Genomic DNA, 18,025 nt, shown 5'->3' with positions numbered 1-18,025 from the left:
TGATGCCCTTCCAAGATCACCTACACTCACTTCCTGTCCCCAGCCACAGTCCTTCCTTCAAGCAAAAGGCAACCTCAGTGCATTATTGAGAAAACACTTCAGTTTCTACGTGCTTGCTTCTCCTTCAGCAAATGAACCCGGAAACAAATAGAGCCCAGATAAGGAATCTCCTGTGGAGGGCAGGCAGGGTAGGGAGCTCTGCTCAGATGTTGATGGTGCATTGAGGACTCAAAGACCAAACGAGGAGGAGAGCCAAGAGGTCGGCCCCAAGGCTAGGGACCATCTTTTCTCCCCTGACTGTGGCAATCAATTAAGTAAGCCCTTGCATGGGAATCTGGTGCTGCTAGAAACAACAGCAGAAATACACAGAAGCTTCAAGCTGTGGGCGTCCAATGAGCTCCTAGGAAAGGTGTGTGTGTGTGTGTGTGTGTGTGTGTGTGTGTGTGTGTGTGTGTACATGTGTGTGAGTATGTGTGTACATACACATGTATGTATAAGTATATGTATGTGTGGGGGTGTATGTGGGTGTAGGTGTGTATGTGTGTATGGGGGTGTCCAAGTACATGTGTATATGCACATTGTGGAGGGGGTGCATGCATGTATGTATGTGTATGTGTGTGGAGTGTATGTATGCTTATATATGTGTGTGTGTGGTGTATGTGTGTGCATGTATGTGTGCGCATGTGTGTGTACGTGTGCGCATGTGTGTGTGTGTGTATATGTGGATATGTGGGTATGGGTGTATGTGTATATATATGTGTGTGTGGTGTGTGTGCATGTGCATGTGCATTTTTGTGTGTGCATGTGCGTGTGTATGTGGTATGCGTATGTATATATATGTGTGGGTGCATGTGTGTGCATGTGCGTATGTGTGTGTGCATGTGCGTATGTGTGTGTGCATGTGTGTGCGTGTATGCGCGTGTGTGCATGTGTGTGCGTGCGTATGTGTGTGTGTGTGTGTGTGTGTGTGTGTGTGTGTGTGTGTGTTTCTTGGCTCCCAGCTCATGACCTTTATTCAATATACGCATTGCAGAGAACCTACAATGCCAACCCCTCCACATTCTCCTGCCTTTTCAGTAGCTGGGACCCGTGGCCACCTCCTTTTCCTGGGCTTTCATCTCTACAGCTTTCATTTCTGCCTACAGCAGTGAAGCATCAATTATGCACTCCAATTATGCCATTATACATATTTTCACTAATTAATAATAATTCTTGCTGCTCATTCTGTCAGCTCCCACTTGAGGACTTTGGAGGGCATTTGAGAGAATAACTACAGCTTTGTGACCCTGGAAAGAATGTTCTACCATAGATAGAACTCCTGAGATTAAAGGGAAACTGAGGCAGCATGGGGTATGCCTCCAAGTCTGTGAAAGAGAAAACCACTGAGTTGAAGACTTGGCTTTGGCACTGTTGAGTACTTGTTCAAGTGTGGGAGTCCACTGAACGGGGTCATGGCCTGAGGGAAAAAGCAGTTTAGCTCAGGGCTAGTACTTTGTGGCTATCAAATTAGCTGTCACTAAGGTTCAGGGTTCCCTTATTTATACAGGGTTTTTTGTTTGTTTGTTTTTGGTTTTGGTTTTTTTGTTGTTGTTGTTGTTTTGTCACCTATCACACTGTGTCCTTCTCTCTTGAGATTTTGCTTAATATGCTGTGAGGACGGGTTACTTTGTGCTCTATATAAAAGTACCTCTCCCTCTGTTCCCTAGACATACAGCAAAGGCACTGTTCCCTACGGTCTAGACAGTGAGCTACCGTAGCCATGTATTTGCTTTGAACGGGCAAGTTTATTAAGTCTGTCACAAGCAAAAGTGAAAAAGTAGCAGTAGAGCTATAGAGAAGTGACAGATAGGTAGACAATACCATCAAATTGGATCTTATAAACAGCCAACAGAAACTGAGGAAGCTGAGGCAGCCAGCCTGTGTTGCAGGTGGACAGAGTCCCAGGTGGAAGGTCTTTTCTCCACTGATAACTTTCCCATAACTGAACTTCTAGCTTCCAGATCGCACTGCGGGCCTCTTCATATCATGGGATAAGTGCTAGTAACTTCTGTTGGAAATAAGCTGCCTCCTAGCTGTTGGTAAGGACACAGTGTTTTCGACACTCTTAACTAGTTGTTGTTTTCCTTCTTGTTGGCACAGAGTTAGGGAGCCAGCTTGCCCAAGGAAGATGTTTTGGAGAACACTTGAAATAAACATACCGAGTCTTGAGACAGGAGGTTCCTCCTCAATCCCAAAGAGCACTTTAGACAAGCTTAAAAATACACAATTTACCAATATAACGTACACTGCAGGTGCGTGGAACTAGTCTATCTGTTAGAGGTGGAGGCCTTAGGCCCAGAACCCAAGAACATGGGGTGCACTGTCCCCATTAATCCTCAGAACATCTGGAGGTAACTGTCACTGCTCCTGATGGAGAGAAGACCAGGGTCTTAGGAGTGACTCAGCCAAAGGTCTTAGTGGTATAGCTATTAAGTGACACAGCTTTGACTAAACCCAGATTCTAGTGCATTCTAGAACCAGGACCTCCTGCACTAGATAACGTTAATAACAAAACCTGTTGGCAGCACAGAAAACTCAAGCGCTTTGCTGCACATGCCAGTTCTGGGAGTCCTTGCAATCTGAGATAAGCAGGGTGGACACAGACACTAGGATACTCCGGGGCCAGCAGACAGCAGTCCTAGTCAAGGAGAGGGGAGAAAAATCAATCAAAGCAGTTTTCCAACTGATCACACTAGTCAGTTGATGCACGCCTGACTAGTTCAAGTCAGTCATTCATCCAGGCCAGGGGCAAGCGCTGGTGCTGACTGCAGAGTGGTGTCTGGGTTATGTCCGCACACACACAGCTATGGATATAACTTGCAGAATTCAGCTCAGCCATCAGAGTGTAGCAGCCCCTGTTTCCAGTGCATGAGCCATAGCAAACGCAGATAGCCAGGCATACTGGGACCTCAGTGAAGAGACAGGATCAGAGCCAATGCTGTATTGACTCTGCAGCCAAGGACAAAGCTAGCTTCAGAGACTTGGGAAGTCCAGGCCGGCTCAGACCTTCTGACCAGGAACAAGGAAATCTAATCAAAACTCTCTGGAGCTGCTGCCTGCTGCTCTATCTATCAGCACTCTGCCCACAGATACCTGCCCAGCAGGGTTGCCCACCAGAGCATCAATCAAGTTCTGTATCATCCCCATGACCAGAGCAGGTCTGAGGACCCTGCCTATCACTTGCCCTAGCCACGTAGTCCCAGCATTCTAGCCACAGCTCAGAGATCAAGTGGATGCTCCCTCTCCTGTGGCTGATCAGTTCTTTTCATCAGGCGGACTTACTGCACTGTGTGCCAATTATCTGCATAATCTTCTATTGCCTCGATTAGGGGTTGAAAGAGTTGGCATTGAGATGCTATTAGGCTCAAAAAGACACACAAATGGTCTGTAAGTACATGAAAAGATGTTCAGTGTTGCTAGTCACCAGGGAAATGCAAATGAAAGCACAATGAGATGCCACTGCACACTCAGTAGAGTGGCTGCAGCATGAAGAACGAAATTGTTAAGTGTCGGCAGAGCGTAAGTCTGTGCTCGCCCCACAGGACCCGCAAGGTGGGTGAGAGAACAGACTCCTACAAGTTGTCCTCTGAACCCCACATCTACACACACACACACACACACACACACACACACACACACACACACACACACACTTATTCAAAATGTTTGAGAGTGGATTGCTCTTTTGCATTTACAATTGTTAATGATGAAAATCCTGCTTCCCATAAACCCAAATTGCAGAAATACACTTATAGGCCTTGGCAGCTTCAGACATTGTTAGGAATCTTGCCTTAACCTCAAGCCAAAATTCACTTAGGGAATTTTCCTTTTTTATGAGACTCACCTCCGCAACTTAAACAACAATTTTAAAAATCAAACACAATCCAATCCAAAGGTGTACTGATTGGATGCAATGCTGAGGGATGAAGGTAAGAAAATATTTCAATTGTTTGTTTCCCGTAAGAAAGCCACCACATTTCTGTGAGAGCAGAAAGCTGTGGGTGCCCAGTGGAAACACGGCAGCTCACACCATACAGCAGCGTCATGGCTGCCTGAGGGGCGTCGGGCAGTGTTCTGTGGTGCTCTGTGGTTTGATGACCTTTGTGTGCACACTGAGTCCAGAGGCAAGGCTCCAGGGAGCTCGTGAGATGCAGGATGAGCCAGTGCTGCCAGCAACACCTCAGATTCACCTCATACTTGATTTTGAACTAATATTTAGTTGTTGCCCGTTCAAAAATCTTTCACTGCTCCCAGTTTTTAAAAAATAATTTACTTCATTTTATTTTATGTGCTTTGGTGTGATGGTGTCAGATCCCTTGAAACTGAAGTTACAGATAGTTGTGAGCTGCCATGTGGATGCTGGGAATTGAACCCAGGTCCTTTGGAAGAGCATACAGTGCCCTTAACCACTGAGCCATCTCTCCAGCCCCAGTTTTGTTTTGCTTCATTTTGTTTTTACATAAGTGAAAATGGGTAGCACCAAGATAAATATGCTATAAGCAAGTCAGACACAGTGGAGGAAGCCTTTAATCCCAGCACTCGGGGAGCAGGGCAGGCAGATGTCTGCGATTTCCAGGCCAGCCTGGTCTACAGAGCAAGTTTCAGGCCAGACAGAGATACATAAAGAGACCTTGACTCAAGACAGACAGACAACTAGATAACAGATAGATAGATAGATAGATAGATAGATAGATAGATAGATAGATAGATAGATATTGAAAGTCACAGCACTTTGGAAAGCGAGGCAGATCTCTGTGAGTTTGAGATCTTGTCTCAAAAAAAGAAAGGAAAAAGCTGTGAACTATATGAAGACCAGTATACGCACGTTTTAATGACTTTATTTCTAACACCTCAAACTGGAAGCAACCCAAATGCCCACCCTCAGCCAAGGAATGGATAAACAAATCCAACTGTAGCTATGTAACCAAAGGAACATTGTTCTGGAAAAAAAAAAGGGAGCGATATTAAACACAACACAATGGATGGGTGCCAAAAATACAGCAAGTGAAAGGAGACAGACATAAAGAAGCGTGCCCTGTATGATTCCATTTATCTGAACCTCTAGAGGAGAGAAACCTAATCTCTTGTGGCAAGAAGGCAGATCGGTGATTGCCTGGGACCCGGAGCGATGCGGAGATTGAGGAGGAAAGAGTACGGGGGGACACTCGGGGGTGATGGGAAAGTGGGTATCTTGATTGTGGTGCTGGTTTTGTGAGGGCTTCATTCATCAAACCCCACCGCGTTCACCATGCTTCAAATAGGCCCATAAATTACACCTCCGCAGAGATGGAGAGAGGCTGTGGGTGAGGTCATCACAAACGGCCTTCACTTTGGATTTAAAGGGGGGTGGGGGGGAGGTAAGGGGAGGGGAGGAGGGTGGGTTTACATTAATAAGGTTTAAACAAGTGTCAGATGAATGCTCAAAGAAGAATTACACACTACACTCATGCATGTCTCTAACATGCACATGCATGTGCTCACATGTATACACAAAGAAGCCATTATAATAGACTCTTTGCTGGTGACCCAGAAACACCTGAATAGCACCTTCAGGGAGTCCCGTCAAAAGATGGGCTGTCCTTGGGAGGCAACGGATCTCTGTGAGCTCAAGGCCAGCCTAGTCTACATGGTGAGTTCCAGGACAGTCAAAGCGACATAGTGAGGCCCTGTCTCCAACCAAACCAAAACAAAGATACAGGCTGTACTGGGCATGGTAGCCCATGCCTATAATTTCAAGAATTGAAACCTAAGATGTGTGTGAGGATTCTTGTGAGTCTGAGGCCAGTCTGGGCGACACAGCAAGACAAATATGACCTATTGTATAACATGATAACACGAAGAGCAAACAAGGCAAGAAGTGAATTTTTGTCTCCACCAGCCTCATGTGTCCCCAAACCCACTCTGAGTTTCAGTTAGCTAGACTGGGCTCTATGAAAGGTTCCATTTGCTAAGTTAGGGGGGCCTTGAAAGGGTAAACTAAAGATGCCCTCATGCCTGCTCCTGCTCCTAGTGCCCAAACCCCAGTCCCAGCAGCTGCCCTTCCCTCCTAAGACACATCCCTCCACCCAGCTCAGAAACCAGAAGGGGACATTGGTTCCCACGGGCTCCTTTGATAGGCTATCAGCCTATCGCAGCCCAATCTACATCTACTGAGTGCTTCCTCCAAAGCAGGCCTCACATGTCTGTTATGAGATCGTAAAGACCCGGGTGAGGTGGGCCACTGTGAGACCAGAGGACACGGTGAGAACTGTAGTGGGCTCAAATTCATGCAAGTCCTGTGTCAGAGCAGCGCTGGGCTTCAGAGCCAGTCCACCACTGGCCTGTAGGAATGTAGGGCTGGTACTACTAGGCACTGAGATTTAAAAAAAAAAAAAAGAAGACCCCAATTTAGCCTTTCACGGGAGCACCCTCAATTTTAGATCTTAGTAACATTAAAAGTAACAGCAATTACAAAACCATTTTGAAAAGGCAACACGGGCCCAACAAAACACGGGCCTAGCCAAAGCACTGAGGCGTCATGAGGCTGTGACAATGCTGGAGAGAGTGATAGCCCATGTGCAGTGGCCCTGGTGGTGTCTGGGGGGCCATATTCTCTGCTTTAACTATTCAGTTTAGCCTTCTAGTCAAGCGGAAAGCCTGTGTTCTACATCCTCAGAAAGTCATGCCATCCCATCCTTGAAATCCCTGGCAAGCATGAAACCAGCCATGCCTTCAGGACTGGCTCTCTTTCCCTCACCACACTGCAGTTAGCCACAAGGCTCCTCCAGGACTCAGCCAAGATGTTCCGCAAGCTTGTCGTGACCCTACCCCCGTCTCTATCCTGGATACCCCTCACTCCCCACCTCAGACTTCCCTTATCTCAGGTCTCTCTCTCCACTGCAAAACCCTATGGCATCCTCCTTCAGCCTGAAGGCTTCTGAGAGCCACGCTGTGAATTCAGTAGCTAACACACACATAGGTATATCAGCTGGCAGGCCTTGATTGAAAGCGAGGGGGATGGGGAAGTCCCTTCAGTTCTCGTCAGTACACAGTAAATGTATTTCCATTCTAAGTGACCAGGGAGCCACAGGCTTGGTTCAGGTGTGAGCCTGGAGCTCACACAATGCTGGGCATACCTGGTATCACCCCACTTCTCCTCCATGCTTGACTTCCTTGTGGTGCCCAAGTGGTAACAGGATGGCAGCCAAAGAGACGTGATCCAGAGTACAAATATGTCTCAAGGTTTAACCCCTTTCACAAGTGAGGAAACAGAGGCAGGAAGATGTGAGGAATCTTGCTTGAGATAACCAGCTGTGAGCCAACAGATGTGAGGGGGAGGACATTAATGCTGTCACTCTGGCTCGCGTGCTGTGCCTTTTCCTCTGTCAGCTGCAGGTGTGGCCTCTTAGAGAAGGACATGTCTATGATACAATTACTACCACCTGTGATTTCAACAGTGCTAGAGTGAGGAGATGTCAACAAAGAATAGCACTGCCAACCCCAAGCTCACTGCACACACCATTCCCAAAGGCACCTGGTAGACAGCAAGGGTCTTTTTCACTACAGTGACTTCTAAGAGACCTCCCTTGTCCACTGTCTTTGAAGGCCACGTGTGGACCAGTCCTCTGTCCAATGTTGATGCGATAGTGGAGACCTGTGGGCCACTGTGGGCCTTGTGAGATGAGTGTCTGCAGTAGACAGAAGACCAGAGATGGTGCTCTCCTCTAGAATTCTCTCAGATCTCCAGTAAACTGTGGGCTCTGATTCTGTCTGCTCCTTGGGTTAATACCAAGCCCCACCTCTCAGTAGCCCATAGGCTTTAAGCTCACAACCTGGCCAGCACTCAGCCATGTTCCCAGCCAGCAGATCACTCCATCCCACCCCAGTTCCCCAAAGACACTAGGAATACTGATCTAGAATGATGGGAGGAGATGACTGAGCCCTTTGACCCCAACTGGGTCCTTTTTTACTAGACAAGGGAGCTCATCGTGGACATCTGGGCATAGCCTGGGAAGCTGAGTGTTTCCAGGCTGTGGTCTTCACTCAGCTTTCTACCCTTGCAAGCCTCCACATCTCCGATCCCCAGCTGTCATAGATTGCAGGTCACAGACAGAAAGTGGTTCTCGCAGCAAAGCCTAAAGTAAATGTCATGTGTTTGCGAGCAAGCCCATTTCAACCTGTGCTTACTACTTCCCAGAGAAACTTGCAGAAGGTCACCTCTGTTTAACAAGGACTCCAGATTTCCATGCCAGGGTCTGTGGGTCCTCAACACCCATCACCACCACTCACCCGTTCACCATCCATCACCACTGCTTTTTCATTCACCACCCACTCATCCATTCACTGCCCATCACCACTGCTCTTTCATTTACCACCCTTCACCACCACTCATACATTCACCACTGTTCATCCAGTCCAGGTTATGCACCTATTTCCTGTACTTTGTCCCTCTGGGGCAAATAAACCTCCTTGAGAACTTGGTCTTGGAGTGTCTTGAGCCAACTCTGAGGTTCCCTATACTGTCTTCCATGTTTCCCCACCACCCAGTTACCCGGAGTTGGCCCACAATCCCAGACACATATCATGTTACAGTTCTGGGGAGAATGTATCCTGGCAGTCAAGGGCCGAGGAAGACCACGAAGTCATATGGCACAGCAAACTTCACACAAGAGATCTACTGGGAGAGACCCAAGTGGTCTCAGGAGAGAAGCAATAAAAAACTGAGCAGGAGGCAGGCGTTATAGAGTTGCTTGGAGGGAGGGGGAAGTGGAGCTTTCCAGGGTGGCCTGAGATTGATGGGATTTGTGGTCTGATCTTGAGGAAAACTTAGGTATTGGTGGGATTCTGTAGGCCTGATCTTGAGACAAGTTCGGGGATTGGTGGGATTCTGTGGTCTGATCTTGAGGCAAGCTCAGGGATTGGTGGGATTCTGTAGGCCTGATCTTGAGACAAGTTCGGGGATTGGTGGGATTCTGTGGTCTGATCTTGAGGCAAGCTCAGGGATTGGTGAGTTCTGTGGCCTAATCTTGGGTTCTGCCCCATACCTCCTACCCCCCTCCACCCCACCCTACTCCCTCTCACCTCCCCCACCCCCTCACCCCCCACTGTAGGGTGGCGCTTGGCTGCCTGGGAAGAGTAGTTAAGAGTAGCCTGGAGGCGGGACCTGGCCACTCATGTGCCCAAAGAGACTTACACATGTCCTGATCTCAACTCACATCTAGCAAATTGAAGTCAAAGTTCTTCTGTGACAGACAAAAGAAAAACAAAACACCATCAAAATCCACTTTCAGTGATCTGCGTTTGTCACATACCCACCCTTCAGTGAATTACACCCGACCCAGGTCACAATGGCTTTGCTTACAATCTTTCTACCGTACGACAGTGTGAATGTGCTAGTGATATTCATTTGGTACAAAGCATGTTTTGAGTTCTGGGCTCAAAAAAGGTGGGGCAGTCCTCTCTCCTGAGGCTGCCCTGTGCCAGTGAGCAGAAGCAACCGGTCAGCCCAAGACGGCCAGAACAAACCACCTGTGCATTGTAGTACACAGTACTGCTAAGGAGGGTGTTCTGATGTTGCCAGGTGCACTTGATGAATTTTTACTTACACTATCTTCATCTAAGAGTGGATTTATCTGTTCCTAACCCCATCCTAGGTCAAGGATTATCTGTACAGTACAATGGAGATACAGTGCTTTCATTGGTCAGGCCTGATCACGTGTCTGCTTGGAGGTGGAGCCAACGCTATCTAAAAGAAACTAGGCAAAGAAAGGAATCTTTTTCAGAGAGAGAAACTGGGAGTTGGCTGCCTCATGCAGGATGAGGGAAGAGTGGCAGCAACAGGACTCTGCACTTGGATGCCCAACAAGTATTGATTATGCAACGGGACAAGTGAGCTGCTCTCCCTGGGGGGGCGGGGGGCGGGGGGGGGGAGGGAGGGGAGAAGTGCTCTGGAAAGTCGCGACTGAGAAAACCAGCCTGTATTTAAAATGAATTCTCAACTGACCGTATGTGGTGAATCCTCTCTCAATTGTCCATATCGGGTGTTTAAGTTGAGGCCGGAGTCCCCCTGTTCGTTCCCCCAGAGGATTCTATTCTGACAGTCCCTTCATTCAACAAGCTGACCTATACTCTGGCTGCCCAGTGCTTGCCAGGGAATGCTAGCTCACTTGATAACTGAGCATAGTACACAAAGAAAGCAAACCCAGCAAGGGCTGCCAGGAGCCGTAGAAATCCTCCCAGGGAAAGGTGGAGCTGGGGTTGATGGGGAGAAGGGAGTTAACAGGCACAGGTGCGCAAGGGAGTAACTCCCAGTATTCCCGCAGCGCAGTGGAGTAACTAAGGCTGACGACAATTAATTGAATATTTCAGATCAGCAGAGAGGATTCTGAATGTTCCCATCACAGAGAACAAATTAATGTTTGAGGTGACGGATCTGCCAATTAGCTGTTCTGATTATGACACACTGTACACGTGTACTGAGATGTCACACTGCATCCCCGGAAATATGTACAATTACTATGTGTTGTGAAATTGTTTTTAAGCCTCCCAGAACCAGGCTTGGAACTCTATTCCCAGGGTCCGCTGGTCATGGGACACTACGGGAGCTTGTCACACTATGAGCTGACAGAAACAGAAGCTGTCACTAGTCGTGACCCTTTTCTGTATTGTCATATTCTGAGTTCCCATGAAGCAGACCCTGGGAGGAAATTAAATGGCTGAGGAATTTAGTAGTGGAACACCACCTGAGGGGACCGAGGCAGGTAGGGACAGTTAGCAGGGAGAGGCAGCCTCAAAAGGCTGATTTTGGAGAGTCCCACCTTAGGCAGATCTTATACAGAGCCCTAAAGGGCAAACATCATGTAGGTTTGATGTTTCCCCTCCTATCTTGACTCAAGCCCATTAAAGTAAAGGCTTTTTACTCCCTTTCCAGTATCGACTGGTGCAGATGAAGGGACCACATCTCCCTGGTAGGATTTGCAGAGGTAAACAAAATGGCTTGATTTCTCCCTCTACCGTCACACAGAAGTCAATACAGAAGACCTCTGTCTAAACCCACCAAGCAAACCCAGTGGGTGTGGGATGGGATGGTCCCAGAATTTTAGTCAGTCCTAACAATGTCTACCCTTGTATCAGCTCAGATCCCACAGACTGGGGTTCAGTTCCCCTGAACCCTCCTCGGGTTGTTTTTTGCCTGGGCTTCTGCCAAAAATATGGGTTCTACAAATGCCTCCTATCTCTACTGTTTGTTAAAGTGCTCACAGGACTCAGGGAACCTCTCTTAGCCTCTCATGATGAAAGACACAGAAAGGGAAGAGTAAGGTAGGGGGGAAGGGTGTGAGCTTCCATGTCTCCTGTAGTCTCAGCACCTTCCAGGAACCCCGACACCTGGAAGCTCCCTAAAGCACATTATCCATGAGCGTTTATACAGAGCCTGTATTTCACAGGCATAAATGTGGGACAGGGGTCACAGGCAGACTGTGTGACCCCTCTGTGTTGAGAAAATGCCTATGATGGTCTCTCCTTTTGACAAGAGCAGATTGGGATTTCCTTTCCTTTCTTTCTTTCTCTCTTCTTTTTCAGTATCTATCATCTTGACCTTGGCTGGCTTTTTTTTTTTAAGATTTATTTATTTCATGTGTTTGAGTGTTTTGCCTGCATATACACCAAGTGAATGCCTGTTAAAGACAGAGATCAAAAGAGGACATCAGACCTCCTAGAACCAGAGTTATGGACAGTTGTGAGCTGCCATGTGAGTACTGGGAATTGAACGCAGGTCTTCTGTAAGAACAGGTGCTCTTAAGCCCTGAGGGTCTCTCTAGCCCTGAAGAATCTCTCTGTGGCTGGTTCTAGCACAGAAAGATGGGAAAGACCAATGCTTCTATGCACCACCTTGAGGGTGGGACATTCGCGTTCCCACAGGTCACCTTGGAAAGGGAGCTTTGTGCCAAGAACTGCGGCCAAAGGAAGATCTATAGTAAAGTCCCAGCTGCCAAGCTGCAGGGTTTCGGATGCCCTAGAACAATGTGCCAAGGGCTATATGTGGAGCCACAAGCCCAGGGCATAAAGAAGCAGAAGTCAATACAGAGGTACAGTGATGTTCAAGACAGAAACAAAAGCCACAGAGAGGCTAATGGTTTGCCCTAAGCCCCACAGAGGAAGCATCGCAGAGAGAGGAGGGAGTGCTCCTGACTCCCCTTGGCTCTATCTCTCCAGTCTGCTCTAGGCTGGATGCTGGGGTAAACCTTGCTAGAATCTACTGCTCTCCCACTCTCCAACCCCCAAGTCCAGGGCACCAGCAACTGTGTCGCTGATTTTTCCTGGAACCTGACACGCTGCCACCATTGCCTGCTCGACAGATGGATTATATAGAGCTGAGTTCCCTATCAGTCATGTCACAAGCCACTAAGCTTATTGACACAGAGCGGATGGCCTAGGTGCGTGTAAAGGGGCTGGATATTTTTCTGCTGCTCAGTGAGAAGGCGCTAACAGAAGTCTCACCTATTCCAAGGGCCTGAAGCCAGCAGGTCCTCTGACAACTGACCCCCAGGAGCCAGAGACAAGAGTAGCCCAGTTCTAATATCATCAACAGCAAAAACTGCTTTGGGGAATGCCTCCATGTGCATAGGCACTCTTTCAAGCGGCCCACAGGTCGGGCTGGGAGGATGCTTCTGTGCTAAGGACTTTTGCTACATACACTTGGTGACCTGAGTTCAAATCCTGTAAGCCACATAAGGGTGGATGCAGAGAACCAACTCTACAAAGTTGTCCTTTGACCTCTACACACAGGTTCAGGCATACATGCTCATATACATATACACACAGAGAGAATATTAATAATAAATAATTCTGAACTTTAAAAAAAAAGGGTCCACAAGTAGCCCAAAGCCATTTCTCCAACCTAACATCTAGATCAAGAGTCCTCACAGTATCTCATGAAAAACTCAGGACAGCTCTATGTTTGTTACCATTTTATGGAGGCCCAGAGAAGCCCAGTGGTTTACCCAAGGTCACACAGCTAAACTTCAGCAGGTACTGGGGTGGGGGGGGGGGTGTCCAAACCCAAGGTCATCTGACACTGTGATCAGTCTCCTTCCAACGTCACCAACTCTGTCAGCCCAGCTTTTCCCTTCAGAGTCCAGAAGTGTTTGAGTCAATTTCCTCTAATTAGAACAACCTCAAAGCCTCTGCCCTCTTCATTTGCTCATGGACAGATGTTTGCTTGGCCTGCTGTCTTTGCTTTCCCAGATACAGTTTCCATGTTTGCTTTTAGCACACACAGAGCCGGGGGTGGGGGAGAATGTAGAAAGGAGGGGATGGCCATAAAGCGGATGAAGTACGTGTCCATCCCCCAACCAAGTCAGCACCGAACACTTCCAGCACGCTGTCCAAATGAAGATCCACACGCACAGACCTTCTAGTCTGTAACGGTGTGGCGCACACGCACACTTACACACATGCTCCAGTTCTGGGGCAGAAAGTGTGCAAGCAAGTCCCTGACATCGGCCATTTTTTTATGAACCACCCTGACCTCCAGAAAGTCACCCTCACATTTGTGGGACACCCCTGACCCTGGCCCATCCCCCCCCCGCCCTGTTAGCTTCCCCCTGAGCGGGTACAGGCAGAGCAGGCCCCCACTGCTCCTGAGAAGTGCCATGGAAGAGTAACTGTGCTGTGATTTTCAAAGGAAATTGAAATCTCCACTTTACTGCTTTCTAAATGAACCTTATCATTTTCCTCTGTCTACAACATTCCAGCACACTGTACTGCTTCCTGGCGCCTGCCATCCTCCCCTCCTCTCTATCTCTCCCTCCCTCCCTCCCTGAAGGAGAACATGGAAGATCCAGCACCAGCAGGCCACTAGGATGTGTCCGCACCTTTGGCAGGTTCAAGGAAGGAACTGCTCACCCCAGTGGGACCCAGAGTGAGCTCCAGGCCAGGAGGCACAATCACTAGACAATCTCTCTCCCCCTCGCTTCTTGATTCCACAGGCTTGAGCCTCCAAAATGGAACAATTAAGCAACCATAGAGCATCTCTCTCCAGAAGTGGAGCCAGCTCCACCAAGGTTGACCTGCTCATCCTACCTGTAGGAGCCAGAGCAACAGAAAGAGGAAGAGCAGGCAGGAAGCAGCACAGCTACTTGGAAGCGATGGAGGTGCACATTGAAGGGTGGGAGGGACATTGTGGGAGGCCACCTCGAAAAAGATACAGAAGGGCCCATAAGGGAAGCATAAGGCCCAGGCAGAGAGGAGAGAAAGAGCCAGATGAAGGATGATGTGGATGTGCGTGATGGGCTTAGGACCCACACCAGAAGGGTCTGTTTCAGTACCTGATCTATCTCTTAGAGATGCTCACAGGACATGGCAGGAAGTGTTCCCTCAGCCGAAGCACTGAGTCCAGTCAAAGGTGAGCCAGTGTCATCATCCCTGAGCTATGAGGAGCCAGCCTGTCCCCAAGTGTCCAACTTCCCTGGGGCAGTAGTCTTGGATACTTGAGTTTTAAGTCTGCCGCCTTCTGCTACCCTAGAGTGGGCAGCTGAAACCCAAGGCTACAAACCAGAGCAGTAAGAGCCTGGTGTCTTCAAATAAATGGATGCATCTTGCTCTTCAGAGCAACCAGAAGCTGCCTTGTGTCCTGACCCCTGGCCCTGGTGTGCTGTCAAAATGAAAGTATCCAGGCTGAGGTAGTACAAGGATTGACCCTCCCTTTCTGTGAGAGAAGGTATAATAGAGGGGCCATGTTTCACTCACCGGATGTCGTGTTGGCTGCAGCTCTCAGAGATGCATTAGAGATGGGTGGAGCTGCAAGAAAGAAATTGGGGACCCTCATCTAGGCAGAGCATGTGCTTAAGCAACATACTGGCTGAGTTTCTTATGTTTCACCTGCACAGGAGACAGAAGATTACAAGTGGGAGAATGGAGTGGCTGGCCATGCCATTGATATGACAAGGACAGATGAGTTTTCCTAGGCTAGGAACACAGCAGGAGGTAGTGGCTGGTAGTCACTACTGTGGTCGCCAACCCACGAAGGTAACCTGTGAGGCAAGGGATCCTGTCCTAAGGAAGAGGCCAGGAGATCATAGGGTTAGAGCACATTGAGCTGGCCTGGAACTCTTTTGGAGAGCTTGTGGAGAAAGCATGAGCCTGAGACACAGAAGTACCCACTGTCTGTCTGTCAGCACACATGTGACACACCTGTCACGCTCCCTCCTCTCACATACAGGGGACCTCTGATGGTGAAGTAACAGGTCATGCCAGATAGAAGCTGCCCCTACACACATACACACTCCCCATCTCCCCTCTCTCTCTTCACTCCTAGGGAAGGCTGGACCCCAGGGCCTAGGCTGTTCAGTCTACAAAAGGCTGAGCTACAATCCTTCATGATTCCAGAATCTGAAACTTGATTTATTTATTAACAGAGAAGAAGTTATCGAATCTGCTCGACGTGTTGTCAAAGAGACAGAAGCGCACATGATTCCAACCGCCTACAGTTGAAAACGGTGACATGAGAGAAAAATTTTTAAATAAATATTTGATGTTAATGCCCAGATGATTCCAGCGTGAGTGATAGATCAGTTACACAGGGGACAAACTCCAACATGAGGAGTATACTGAAAGAGATGGGAGGTATAAGTAAAGGAGACAGAACCCCCAAGGAAAGTCTAACCCCGAGTTCAGCTTCCAGATCCCAGTGCCTGAGGAATTTTGGGGAGTCATCTTCAGAAGAATAGAAATTTGTTGCTACGGTTCAGGTTTGGGGTCGGGGGCAGGGCATTAAAGCCACTACTTCTGTGTCTGTTTCCTTATTTGTAAAATGGGTGAGTCGCCCCTACCTATAAAGCCCTCCCGAGAGCAGCTTTCCTGATTCCTACCTGGAATCTACTGAACCCCTACTGTGATTAAGCTGGTCTGCAACAGAATGGATGCTGGGAGATTTTTCTCTCCAGGGAGCCTCAGCTCTAAGAACAGGGGCAAGCTGGGACTGAGTGATAGTCCTCCTCAGAACCCTAAGCAGATGCTGCCTCCTTGTCAGGACTCCCAAGTTCTTCGGAAATCTAAAGCTCTTTCTCTCCCTGTCCTCATCCCTCCCCAGAGCTCCAGTAGAATTCTGGAGTCTTTGATGCCTTTCCCACCTTTCAGATAATGGGGAGTTCACCCAGAGTCTCCTCTCAGTGAACCTGTTGCCACTGGTCTTGAACTTAAAGTTGCCTAGAGAGCTCAGAAAGGGTTTTTGCGATTGCTGCCATTCCCTCCCAGTCCCTCCTGGAAGATTCTGGAAGGTGTTTTGTTTTGTTTTGTTTTTTAAATATTTCTGTGCTGATCTCCCCGGCCCCCAAGCCATTCAGCTAGGATGTACTGGAGTAAGGAAGATGCATATTTACTGAGCTCAGTGTAAATGTGCCACACTTGGAGGCATTTTCTTATTCAATCCACCAGTAGGAGGTTCTGAATTCCCTCAGGGGACTCCTTTGGATTCTGGGTAGTCACACAAAGAAGTCCTGAGATTTCAAAGCTTTGAAGATGTCCTCTGTTTTCCTTGTGTCCCCTCCCCATTTCTCATCTCTGCCACTTTCCTCAATGCTGAACCTCGGGCCTCAACCCTACCTCAGCCAGGTCACTTGGGGAGATATTTGAGTAATTGACAGGGAGACTCCAACCCTCCTGACAGGACGTGGGTAACTCTGGACTGGCCAAGCAACCCCAGAAGACTCTGAAAGGTCCCAAAATTGAGACCTTGGTTTTGGCAGGCCCATGAAAGTCACTTCAGCAGGTTCTTTGTTTCGTGAAACTGATCAAAGGTCTAGGAGAAGGGACTTTCCCTTCTCCTTGAAGTCACATGTAGTTAAAGAGTAGATGGTGTGGTTCTTGACTCCTCGATCACATCAGCAAGTCAAGCCTCCTCCTCACCAGCTTACTCCTGGCAGGCTTTGGGGGGAGAATTTAAACAAAGATGATGGCTAGGCCTCCTGTGCCCTCTACTTTCTGTGCCTCCTTTCCCCCAGTTCTCTCTCCTTCCTCCTCCCGACCCAACTCCCTCTCCCCCACTGGCCTTTAGCCTCAGGCTTCTGCAGAACACATCAGGGCCAGGCTATGACATCAGCATTGCCATGGCTTGTTTACCCACTGGGCTGGCAGGCAGAGAAAGGAGCTATTGCTCTTCCTGTGGTATCCTCAGAGCCTGGCACTGGCCTGGTCGAACCAGGGAGTTGGGAAGTGTTTGTCGGTGGACTCTAGGGAGGGCCTGAGTTAATGACGTCGTTGCCTATTTCTCATAGTATGTGTTGACTTTTAGGGGAGATGCCTAGCTCAAAGGCAGACCCTGTTAATGGAGTTTTAGGCACTTGTGGCCCTGGGACTCTTCCTGACCCTTCTCAAGCCATCTGTGCCTATGTCCTAAGGGCTCCAGGAAGGCTTTCTCCTAGTCTTGCCTCCTAGCCATTTCAGATGAGCTCTGAGACCCTTCCGTGGCTCTGTGATGGACGTTGGGTCTCTTTGCTTCTCTCCATGTTCACAGAGGCTCCCTGATGCCTGGACTTAGCTTCTCAGCCCGCCTCCTGTCAGCTAAGCGCCAAGCCCCAGGCTGCACTCATTTGGGATTCCTGTTTGTAGGTTTTTCAATTTGGAAAAAGAGAAGGAAGCTGACAGTTCTTTTTACTCATGTATTCCCTGCCTGCATCCTGCTGGGGCTTCTCCATCCCGGCCCACTCTTCAAGCAGCAAACGTCCTTAACATATGAGCTGAGGGAGTCAGTTGTTCCTCCTCTCCAGATCCCTCCTTCTAGCAGCCATTACCTAGCTACAGAGCTTCCTGTCACTAGAGATGAGCTGAGGGGTGGGGTAGAGACTAAGCTGTGACCGACAGCATCACAGAGAGGGGCAGGCATAGGAGAGAGTGTGTGCTGTGATCCCAGGCTAGGCTGGGTGAGAGACCTGGGAAACGTTCTCTAAGGCACATCCCTGGGCTGGTGTACTGTCCTGTGAGTGACGCACAATCGATGTGGTCCACAGCC

At 48.7% G+C, this 18,025-nt stretch overlaps 1 long non-coding RNA gene across 1 annotated transcript; it reads left to right on the top strand.

The window, feature by feature from the left end:
- The first annotated feature begins 9,760 nt into the window (after nt 1-9,760).
- On the top strand, nt 9,761-15,582 carry LOC311598315. The gene is made up of 3 exons (XR_014779528.1): nt 9,761-9,906; nt 14,007-14,171; nt 15,435-15,582. It is a non-coding gene; the product is annotated as an uncharacterized lncRNA (long non-coding RNA).
- Nucleotides 15,583-18,025: the final 2,443 nt, after the last annotated feature.

Source organism: Acomys minous (assembly GCF_964271855.1).
Source record: "Acomys minous genome assembly, chromosome: 5".
Lineage (NCBI taxonomy): Eukaryota > Metazoa > Chordata > Mammalia > Rodentia > Muridae > Acomys > Acomys minous.
The sequence above is the reverse complement of the archived record's forward strand: the minus strand, read 5'-3'. Positions and strand labels throughout refer to the sequence as shown.